We start from the raw sequence: 11,854 nt of genomic DNA on the forward strand, positions 1-11,854 counted from the left end.
TATAATTAATTGATGACCGAATAAAGTGCATAATATTTTCTATGTAATGAATGTAACTAAAGAAAATAGCATGCACTTTGAAGAGTTTGCATGATCCATTCCAGTCATGAAGTAAAGAATGTCTTTGATAAATAAACCTGTTAAGAAGAAAACTTTTTCCTTTTGTTATAAAATTACATCATTAAAACCTTTAAATAAGGAGATATTTCATTTAATTCTGCTATAGGTAGGCATCAGAAATTCATTGAATTTATTCAGAATGAAATGTTTTTATTTCTTTCATTGTAATTTCTAGATAGTAATTAATTCATGGTCCTAAATCAAGAATCCATCAAGATCAAAGTTTAATATAAACATAACTAAGGCTTTTATTTGTGAACTATTACGTCCATATGTTTGTAATGCTATGTACAGCTTTTCTTAATTAAATGGTTCGTTAAGACCAATCAGTGAGAGAAAGTTACTTTCTAAGACATTAATGAAGTTGGAAGAAGGAAGTTAAACTAATGAGTAATACAATGAAGAAGAACCAGAATAACAATAAAAAGTTAATTGAATCTGCTGGGATAACGAGGAGTCATATTAATAAAAAAAAAAGTAGCTAATGCCACTTTTAGTTTTGTTTTGTTTCGTTACATTTCGTTTGATTACATTTCACCACACTTCTTCGTCACGTTAGTCACGTTCTTATTTCATCAAGAAAAGAAAAGATTTGTTTTAGTGAAACGGAATATCCAAAGAAATATTTCGTATTGTCTATGTCTCGTAATCGTAATGCAAAAAAAAAAAAAATCATTGAATCTGATTAAGTAGTATACGTTTAGTTTTGCATTTTTGTATATTTTTTACGGACCAAATAAATTAACAAAGAAAACATAACGTATCTTTTCTCATGTATTTGATTTATTTGTGATAACTGATATTAAAAAGTATAATAATTTTTAAAAAGATCAAAGGCTATAAAATTACAGAAAAAAGCAAAGCGTATATTTAGTGACGAAATACTACATGGATTAAAATGTAATTTTTCAAAGACTAATGCTATGATAGAAAGTGCTCACTAAAAAGTAGGAAAATGGAGAAAAAAGGGTAAAAACCCCTGCTCCAGAGGGAAATTTTCCTCCCCTCACAACACAAAATCCCACTGTTGATCTTCTGAATATAAAGTTAATTATTTTTCTCTACAAAATGCCTAGTCCAACTATAGTAAGTAAAGTTTTCGAAAAGAGGTAATTCCAGCAAGCACCAAACACTTAAAAAATTAATGAGTTAGTCTCTTGCAAAAAATAGATATACGTGTATTTTATTACTACATAGACATTTTTATGGATCAAACGTAATCAAATGAAACGGCAGATGTTTTTCAACAAGGTTAACATTTTTTATATTTATATATATATATATATATAATTAAAAAGAGCAATTATTTTTAGGCTAAGAATTCCTCTTGTTGAAAACTCCACTGCGTAGGGATGTAAAATTTGATATAGACTCAGTCAGCGTCAAAACAACGAAATAATGACGAAGACATTGAAATAAGTAATTGCAAATTAGTTGAAAAAAGTTCTTTGTTTCTTTTTAAAAAAATATGAAAGATAGCCGCTTACCCTCCCTCTTCCAGACACTAATATACAAGCCGATGCCTATTAATAATCAACAAATTATAACATTTTAATTTAGTAGTGCTTAATAAAACGTGAGTTTCCTTAGGAAATAGTCATGGTTAAAGGAAAAAGTAACCATTATGTCTGAATTTTGACTTGGAGTTGAGCTGACATCAGAAAAGTTAGATTCAAATACAGCTCTGGATTTAACTCCATCCTTTATCCATTTTCCAATCTCCATCACAAGAACTTTCCTACGACGGAACAATCAAGAGATGTTTTGAAGAAGCTAATCTATGGACGCATGAAGATTACTAATTGATTGAAAAGAACAAAACGATACTTAATTCGAGATAGTCGTTTAAATTTATAAGCGTTGGGATTAAGTAAAGAAATATCGCGTGCATCGTTTAAAAGATGAGTGCAAGACGTCATCTTAAATTGGGAATATTAAAAGAATAAACATGGAGTTCTAAAGTATCAAAAAAGGCCTGATTTTTCAAGGAATGACAGTTTTATCAACTCAAATATACAATATTTATCGATTAAGATCAACTTGTCTGAGCATGCAGAGATAAAAAAAATTATTCGGATCTATTTTAGGATGCGTTGAAGTTCGAGTAACTGAAACCTGTTTGTATCTTTTCGGAAAATACATGTGTACTTCTCCTATGTAACCAGGTTCTTTGTATCCGTATTTAAGGGCCTTTTTATCTTTATAATAATCTAGTTGGTGGTTATGGGATATAATTATGAGAATTTTCTGATATATACCTAGATAAATAAAAAGACAAGACCTAAAATACCTGTAACATTCAATATTTTTCTTATATCAAATATATAATTCCATATATTCACTATAAATATAAAATATTTTTTTTTTGTAATTTTAAGGTTTACATATAAAAAAATACACAAAACCAGAATAGATTCGTTTATGTTTAGGATGATGAGTCTATGTTGTAGAAGTTTGAACAATAAAGTACAAATAAATTATAGTAGTAATAATACATTCGTTGATTTCATATTATCAGTTAATATTAACAGCAAAAAAGCCACAAAAACACATCATTCAATGAATTGATTTCACATTTTGTATTTACGCGGTATACAAATAGTTTAGACTGTATGTAGTACTGAAAAAAACAAGTAACAAAGAACGGAAAAGTAAAACATTTTTCATTATTAAAAATGATGATGATGATTACAAAATAATTGAAGGAATAACTAAAATATTCATAAGTATTTCATATTGTTAATTAAGTGTGTTGGATTAATTAATTATTAGTATTCTTATTATTCTAGAGTATTTATTTTGAAATTGTAGCAACATTTAAACAACGTATGTATGTAGTAGTATGAAGTGAAAGTCCTCTGCTTAGAAGGAGATATGGTGAAGAAGAATCTGGACCAAAATTATTGTAATGTTATGTAACCTTCTTCAGCATACTCTTCCTTATGAAAGGCTTTGATTTGTCCCATGAAGAGGAGATGAGAGTGTGTGGTTGTGTGTAAGAGAGAAAGAGATAAATCCGGATTTTTTCAACCAGAAATTGTTTTCATGCATGTTCTTATTTAGATGATTAGTAAATCGAGTATGTTAAAGGGTGCAACTGGGCAATTTTGTTATAGAAGAAGTATTGAAAGTTAATGAAAGGAAGGAAAGATGGGGAAAGAGAGAGAGAGAAAGAGGTTCTGGAAAGAGAAGGGAAAGAAATGGAGAGGTTGAGAGAATGAGGGGAGAGGCTAAAGGGTTGTTGTTTTGTTTTTTTCAAAAAAAAAGAGTTAACATTTCCTCTTTCAGTGTTTGTTCCTCTATGTCGGCCTAGCTACACCCAGTGACATCATCCATTCCCTTCATCTTTATCATCACTTTTTTTACAGCAGTAACGCTGACTCAGTACTATAACTAGAAAGAGAGTTCCTAGACTCCCCACGCCACCCCAGAAGCCCAGGACTCCGCCTATTATGGCTTTGATTTCAAGCCAATACCATTGTCCATCGTCCACTAGAGGAAGGTCCTCTTCTGGAGTGTGGAGTATAGTTTTTCGCGGTGGAGGAGTTTGTCGTTCCTTTATGTGATTCGATCGGACGACTGAAGATGTTTTGACGATTGTACCTCCACTGGAGGATGAGGAGCTCTGGGACTCCACTTGGACTACGTGGGAGACTTCGAGTAGAAATCCCAGAGTGATGAGTGCTGAAAGCTTATATAAATCTGGCATTTTGGTGATTGAGTGAGGACTAAAGCCGAGGATTTGGAGTGATGTTGAAGAGTCAGGATATTCCACCATTCCCTTCTTTACATTGTTCACCCTCTTATTTTAGAGGATTTGTGTACCTCGGTAACTCATTTCTGCAATAAATAAATTAATTAAAAAATTATTTTATATTTTGGACAACACAAAATAACCTACTTATAGGTTATCTCTACTTTTCACTACACTTCTATAATACAAACTACACTTCTTTGAGTATTTTGTATATATGTATACATTTTTTTTAAATATCAACATTTTTTTAGATATTTTGCCAAGTTTTCATTTCAATGAGTCTGATATATATATGTTCTTTTAATTAAAACAAAATATGAAAACGTTTCTTTCGTGTTTTTTACCCTCAAATATGAAAGCTAAATGTTTCTTATTTTTCAAAACCAAACACATGGGGCATTTAAATATGGATATCATATTTAGATTATTTACTATGAATGAATAATAATTGATTATTCCTACATAAGAACATAAATACATAAACAAAAAAATAAATGGTGCAAGTGTACTTATACTTTCTATGAGAGAGTGGGCTAGTGTTAAGGCCTCGTGAGGAGAGGGGGAAAGAGAAAGCTCTTTTTTAGAGTGGAAAAGAAGAAGAATACGAAGAAATCGATCACTTTTGATTGTATGTTAATTAAAGTTTGAAAATAATTGTTCAAAAAATCATTTACATTGTTAATATCTATAGGCATCATCTAAGTATAACCATGTGTCTTGTTGACAAGTAAAAGTAGAAACTGTTGTTCAATCTCGAATAGAGTGTGCTAATGCAACTATGATGCTAAGAGCTTAATATAGACAGACTAAAAACAGTGACAGAATACAAGACCCTAGGTGGGTTAACGTAGAGTAAAATGAAATTTAATAAACATATTTACAACGTCAACAGATAAGGGGTTAGGATTTATGATAATAACCTTTTTATCTAGAAAAACATACATTATTTAATTAAGATTCTATACAAAATTTATGTTCTGACAATAGTAAGTAATGTAAGCTTGACAAGTATAGAGTTCAGTTTATGAAAATCAGATTGATAATAAAATGTAGAAGGTTGTTTGAAAGATAATATCATGTGAGAACCATTTGCTAAAAATGGGTCTTACGAGTTCAAAAATAAGAAAAAATTACAGATTTAATAACTCATGAGAAAATTACAAAAGAATGGATAACAAGAAGTGCCAAGGCATTAAATTGAAATTTCTAAACTGGACGAGGAACCATGGACAACTGTTTTCAAGAGTGGCCAAGTTGTGTTAACAGAGGTGTAATAGTTCATTCACAAGTCAGCTGTCGCTAGCTATATTACATAACAACATAAAACTTCACAAATCATAAGAAACCACTAACTTTTTAATTGAATATCAGTAAAACTTGTTATTTCATATACCCAGCTGTTGTTTTTGATATAATATGTTAAATAAGTGCAAAAACAGTGCATTCCATCAATGTAAGTATAAACTCAAATAGAGATATTTAGACCAATACATGTGGTACAGCTTACAAATTCCGAAAGCAGACCCTTCCATAATTTCAAAATTGAAAAAATTCCCAGAACCAAAAAAACTTTGGCCCTTAAAAATATTTTTACAAGATAATTCTACATTTCTATAACATATCACTGCGTTTTCTCACTAACACAAATTTACATTGTATTTTGTTTGTCATTTGTTGATTTTTCTGCTTCTTATCAGTGTTCTGAACGTTAATTTGTTCAATTCAAATCTGCAATTGTTAAGCTACTGTGAACTTTTCCCTATAATCATTAAAGAATCATTCAATAGTTGGAGAAAAATGGCTATCTACCAACTGTGTTTGGGACTTCTTTTTTTTTTCCTGTTTATTTTTGGTGGAAATCTTATAAAAAGAATTGACGTGATATATCTTTTCAATTTAATCTTTTTTATCCTTATTTGATATATTTTAATTCATTTTATAAAAAGTATTCATTTTTAACTTAATCTTAAAACTGTCTATTGGTCCTACCATTAATATTTATATGCTTTACTTGCAAACCTTGACAATTATTGCTCTCAACCGATAATAAAAAGAATAAATTAAATATTTTTATTCCATAATTTTCTCTGCTTTTAAGCATGATGATGCAAAAAGGAAGGTACTTTAAATACACCTAACTTCTACCAAACAATAGCAATAATATTCATATGTCATTATTAATACAGCAAATATGGACAACAAATGTAAATAAGTTTTGATAATTGGTTCTGTTCTACTTTATTAACAAAAAAAGTACACTTATGTACATACATATACATTCAGATAGTTTAAGAATTAGTTTTTTTGAAATATGGAGCAAATATTCAAAATATATTATTTAAAAAAGGTAAATGAACAAAAATAGCACCTGCGAAGGAATGTCTTTAAAATTGTTTTCCATATATACAGTAGTACCTCTACTTATGTTACTTTTACATCTAGATACGAGCAAAAATTCGACATACGAGAATTAGTTACAACAGCATCCTGTAGCTCACGGAGCCTGGACCCAATATTTTTTTCAGTAGAAGTATTTATCGTTCTGTTACTCAAAAAAAAAAAAAAACGTGATTACTGCATATATATGCTGTATATAGAAAATAATAATTTCCGCCCATGAGCATTTAAACTTTCTGCTGAATAATCATATGACTATTGCTTTATCATTGCTTTTTATATAAGTAAATGTACCATTAAAAGTATTTATAGCTGATGAATTTCTCCCTTTCTTAATATTATTTTTAACTTGCAAAAAAATATATAAAATAGGAAGCAAGCTTATTTTTATAAATTAATCAATCTTTTTTTTTCTTTATTCTTCAAAATGTAAGGATTTATTGCTTGCCTGAAGCAGATGATGTGGAATTTTAAGGATAAATGTTAAAATATATTTTGTTTCGTTAGCAAACATTGCAATATATATATATATAAGTATACACTAAAAGATATATTTGGGTAATTCATCTTTTTAATTAATAATTGATATATGTTCTTTTATTAAGGATATTTATGTATATCAAAAACGGAACCCATTTAAATATTTCCAGGCCAAAAGGCTATAGAAGAAGACAAACTATGATGAAATATAATCATATTTACTGTACAACCAATAACAAACAAAATAAACAGATTACATAATTGATTCTACATATTAGGGTAATGCAGTGGCCCCAACATTATTTGAATGAGCAGAACCTAATTTTGGTAAGTAGAACAAAAATAATTTTTTTTAGAAAATTTGGTTAATATTTACGTCTAGCACAATTGTAATTTATAAACGTATATGAAGCAAAACTTCTCTATTATAGGTTTGATAAAAAAGTAACATATTTCTGCAATCAAATAAAGATTAACTTGTTTCAAAATAATTTTGTCAGTTCACTTTCGTTGATTGTATGAAGCAATAATTTCTTAAATAAAGAAGACATTATTGAACTTCATTTGAGAAAAGAAGAAGTAACTATTCATAGTTTTTCCTTTTTAGTGTTGATTTTCTATTTTTACTAATTATCCTCTTTACATAATAGTGTAAATTTATAATTATAGTTAAATTACTAACTATATATTTAACATATAAATACATAGATCATTAATTTCGATACCATGCATGTTTTGATATCATTTTAAATATGATCAAAAAATAATATGCATAGTACGAGTTCTTCAGTTAGTTACAAATGTGCCGAGAATGCCTTGATTGCTGCATCTACACAAGTTTTATATATCTTCATATAAGTGATTTAGTTATTGATTGATATGATATCATTCAAAGGTGCTGCTGAAGTAAGTGGAGCTTTAAGCCACCAAGTCAGGTAACCAAAAATAAGAAGCATACAAAGGGATTTAGTTTCTAAGAAATCCACATTGATTTGATTAAGGCACCAAGTCAGATTAACTGTCGAAACCTTCATCCTTTTCCTCACTTATGTTAAAAATTACCATCATTACCAGTTCCTTACAATTCCCTCTAAAAAAAGTATCACTGGACAACGTTGTACAAAAAGCTGAAAGATATATTCTTCTTCTTTTCTAGTCTATCGTCCAGAGATGGATGATTGAGGTCCTTGATATGAAAATAAAATAATGACTTAGGCTAAAGAATAGTTTAACACAATATTTCAATGTTGACAATTACTACTAAAGAACAAAGCCTTGCCTTGTGAATGCAAATTCGTTAATTTAAACTTGAAACAAAAAATTAAAACTTCTGCATTACGCAGTAAAGTTTGAAATACTTGTAACTGTAGCTATATAAATGTTCAACTAACGTTATTGCAGGACTATAGAAGGGGCCATCTGATTTTGACAATGATTGTTAATTGTTTTTTACTTGTTTTTTTTTTTGTTTGTTTGTTGTTGTTGTTTTTGTGGGGGGTACTGCAAACACTCAATCCAATGTCGGTCGTTATTTTTCTTCTCAGCATATAAATACAATATTTACATTCTAAATTTAAATATATATTATATTAAAAGGATAATTAATAAGTAAAAAAGAAAAAAGGTTTTCCTTTTTTTTATTTCCTGTACTGAAGTTTAATAATGTCTATTATATTTAATAAACAGTCTCGGCCCGATCTCTTATTGCTCTCTACAATCAAAGAAATTAAAGTAACTAAAAAAATTATAAAACATCATAATCTTTTTTATTCATAGAAATATTTTCAAATTCCATAAAAACTTTACTGTAGAATAAATTTGCTTATCTGAATAATTCAATTAATAAAAGATTACAACGTATGTTGAATAGTATGAATTATAATCAGTGTATAATATAATAAATATGTATAATGTACATATTTTATAATTAATAGATTCTTTGAATTAGTGGATTGGGTTTTCTTCATGTACATATCTCATATTAAGTGAGGAATATCCGGCGTTATTGATATCATAAAAAGTTGTCGGTTTTGTTTTTGTTTTTTTTGTCATATACCAAATATTAAACTCCAATGTATTTGTCAACCCATCTTCCAAAAGGATAATGAAACTAGAATGCTCATTCAATAGAGCGAAAACCTGCGCCTAAACGTCATTCGATTAAATATTAATCCAAAATTTTTATCAAAAAGGTTTTTTATGGTGTTGAAGTGGCTCAATCTTTTTTTCATAAAACACTTAATATCAGAGTCGGAAAGAATGAGATGTGGGTCATAAAATTTGAAAAAAAAATATTCAAAACTCCCCCCAAAGGAAAAATCTTAACATCAGTCCTGATTACATGAACATACATTTAGGTACATTATTTGTACCAGGTGCCCAAAAGCTCATTATTTTACAAAAAATTTCATTCAATATATTTCACTTTTATTGATAAAAGAAGAACAAGTATAGGTTTCTCAGCTTTCTAATTCGTAAAAAGGTAAAATATGCAAAAAGCTTTGATAATCTCTAAGTCATGTTTTTCATACATGTTACATATACTTTTATTATTTTCTTAACTTTCTTTTAAAGGTTTCTTATTATTTTTTAATGTTTGTAACAAATATGTGGCCTGGCAACACAAAATGAAGTAGAGATTTTTCTTAAAATTGAGTTTGGATTAAATATATTTTCTAATAGAACAAGTTATGTCAATTTCTACCAACAAATTAAGGTACACTTAAAGTATTTTCAATAATTAATCGTGACAATGAAGTAATTCGAAATTCACAATCGTTACTTGACAACCAAATTCTGGGACGACAAATTAAGTAGTATACATAAAATGAAGAATTTTAGATATATTTCACATTTTAAGGGTACCTGAATTCATTCAATATTGGGACATACATTTATGGATCATGTTAAAAAAATATACATATTGGATATTTCTACTTTCCTTGATTTTTACTCAAGGTTGTTTTAATGTTGACACACCTCATATGAAATGGAAAAGTATTCAAACAAGATATTTTGCCATTCATTTTCACTTAGGAGCTTAATAATACAATTTTAACCAAAAAAAAGTCATCAAAGACCTTTCAAATAAACTTAAAAAAGAATCATTGCTTACATCATATAGTAATTAGAAGGGATAGTTAATAATAAATAGAAGCTCTCTGTTCCCTTTGATGTTACTTTTGTGTATACTTATGTATGTGCACACCCCTTATAGAATGTTTATTTAAATATATGTTTATGTCCCTACAAACCTTATGGCACATAGGTAGTTAGGAAAATAAAGGGGCTCAAAAATGATCCTTTTTAAATCATATCTATTTATAATTAGTAGTTTTATGAGTATGCTAGTACATACATACAAGAAGAAGCACAAATCAATTACTTTTGAAGTACAAATAACTTTCCCTGCCTTTGTCTCTCCTCTTTTTCCCCCTTATCTGAGATAAAAAGTGCGTACCATTGCTTTTTTGGTTGATTGTTTATTTACACTTCTCCTCTTAGTAGGTGGGCATTGAATCATTAATATCCAAAGATATTCAACATAGACTCTGGCACGGCCTGTCCATATATTCTGTTGTTAGCTGTCTATTTTTCTGCTTCTTTTTACCCCCATCACTATTCTGAATTTGAATTAGCTATTCTTAAGCAGCTGAAAACAATCTCTAAATATGGGGGTTCTGTACACAAGTCTAATATTGGATTAAAAAATATTGGACCAACAATTACGTAACTCCAACATTTCCTTCCAAAAAATTACCTTTATGAAAAATCAGGAAGATTAAATTTGTCTTTCATTTATCCATTGCAAGTGATAATTATTTCGAACATTTAAAAACTATTCAAAGGTTAAGTTTACCTATTTAAGATTCAAATTAACCAGTTAGGAAGTAAAAAAAGGTTCTAAAAAGACCCTTTGGACCCAGCTAAGCTCTAGTTAATTGATTAACCTATACCTACTATCTAATGGAAAATGTAAAAATTAATCTAGAAAAACAACAAAGACCACAAAACAATTTCCAATTGAAATTTCTAATTTGGACCTCTCAAGATATTCACCTTTTCTTGGAACCCATCATTTTGAACACAATATCACTATCGCTCTGAAACAAACTCTTAATGTGAAGCTTCAGTAATTTACATTGAAATATTCATATTTTGGTATAAGTAGTGGCAAATTAATTAACCTATCACCCGAAATGCTTAGAAGTTTTCAAATTTTCTGAGCAACACAAAAATTCTTACAGACGCCCTTGTATGTGCAGACAATTTTTGCTTTCTTGCTATCCTTTTTAGTCCAAAAAACTGATACTAACTATTGGTATCGTGGCAACACTATTTGCAACAATTATTACATATTAGTTGGGAAAATTGTTTATCTACCAAATAGTATTTTTCGTTAAACCAACACTATAGTGATATCGAAATACTGACACTCTTAATATAATACTATAAAAAATTGATACAAGAAATGATACTTCACAGATCATTATGTTATTAAAAAAAAATAGGACTCCTAAATGACACCACCTTCCTGTGAATTGTCCTTAATAGTATTTTAATTTTATATTTACATTCGAAAAAGTTTCAAAATACCGGTACCAAATTCTGTACAGAAATGTTGGTAACGTGACAACACTAATAACAACTGATTTTAGGTATTCTTCATATGCCCTTTTGGAGAAAAAGTTGCGACATTAATAGGATAAGAAGGTCTCAGATTTAAATATAAACAACTATAAAACACTTTATAATTAAATGAATAATTTATTCACTTTAAAACAGCTTTCTATAAATTTTTCCTGTTATCGACAAAAATACTGCCGTTCTATCATAAAACATGTTATCGCTGAGAAAAAATTGTTTTGTAGGATTTTTGAAAAATAACAAAATATCTTTTTTTCATAATAGTACCATATTTTAGATAAAATTGCATTGTATAGTATCTTGTAATTCGTGCGCAGAAAACTTCTCAGGATAAAATTGGCAATGTCAGATTGCCCTGAAGAAAATTGTCATGTAGGGAAATTATTTATGACAGATATCCAAACATATTTGTTTGTTCCTTCACCCAAGGGAGTACTTTCAAGTGTGAGTAAT

At 28.8% G+C, this 11,854-nt stretch overlaps 1 long non-coding RNA gene across 1 annotated transcript; it reads right to left on the reverse strand.

Moving 5' to 3' along the window:
• Positions 1–2,407: 2,407 nt before the first annotated feature.
• On the reverse strand, positions 2,408–6,585 carry LOC121117977 (uncharacterized). The gene is made up of 2 exons (XR_011780127.1): positions 4,022–6,585; positions 2,408–3,960 (listed from the first exon to the last, which is right to left on the reverse strand). It is a non-coding gene; the product is annotated as an uncharacterized lncRNA (long non-coding RNA).
• Positions 6,586–11,854: the final 5,269 nt, after the last annotated feature.

This window comes from Lepeophtheirus salmonis, chromosome 5, assembly GCF_016086655.4.
Source record: "Lepeophtheirus salmonis chromosome 5, UVic_Lsal_1.4, whole genome shotgun sequence".
NCBI classification, from domain to species: domain Eukaryota; kingdom Metazoa; phylum Arthropoda; class Copepoda; order Siphonostomatoida; family Caligidae; genus Lepeophtheirus; species Lepeophtheirus salmonis.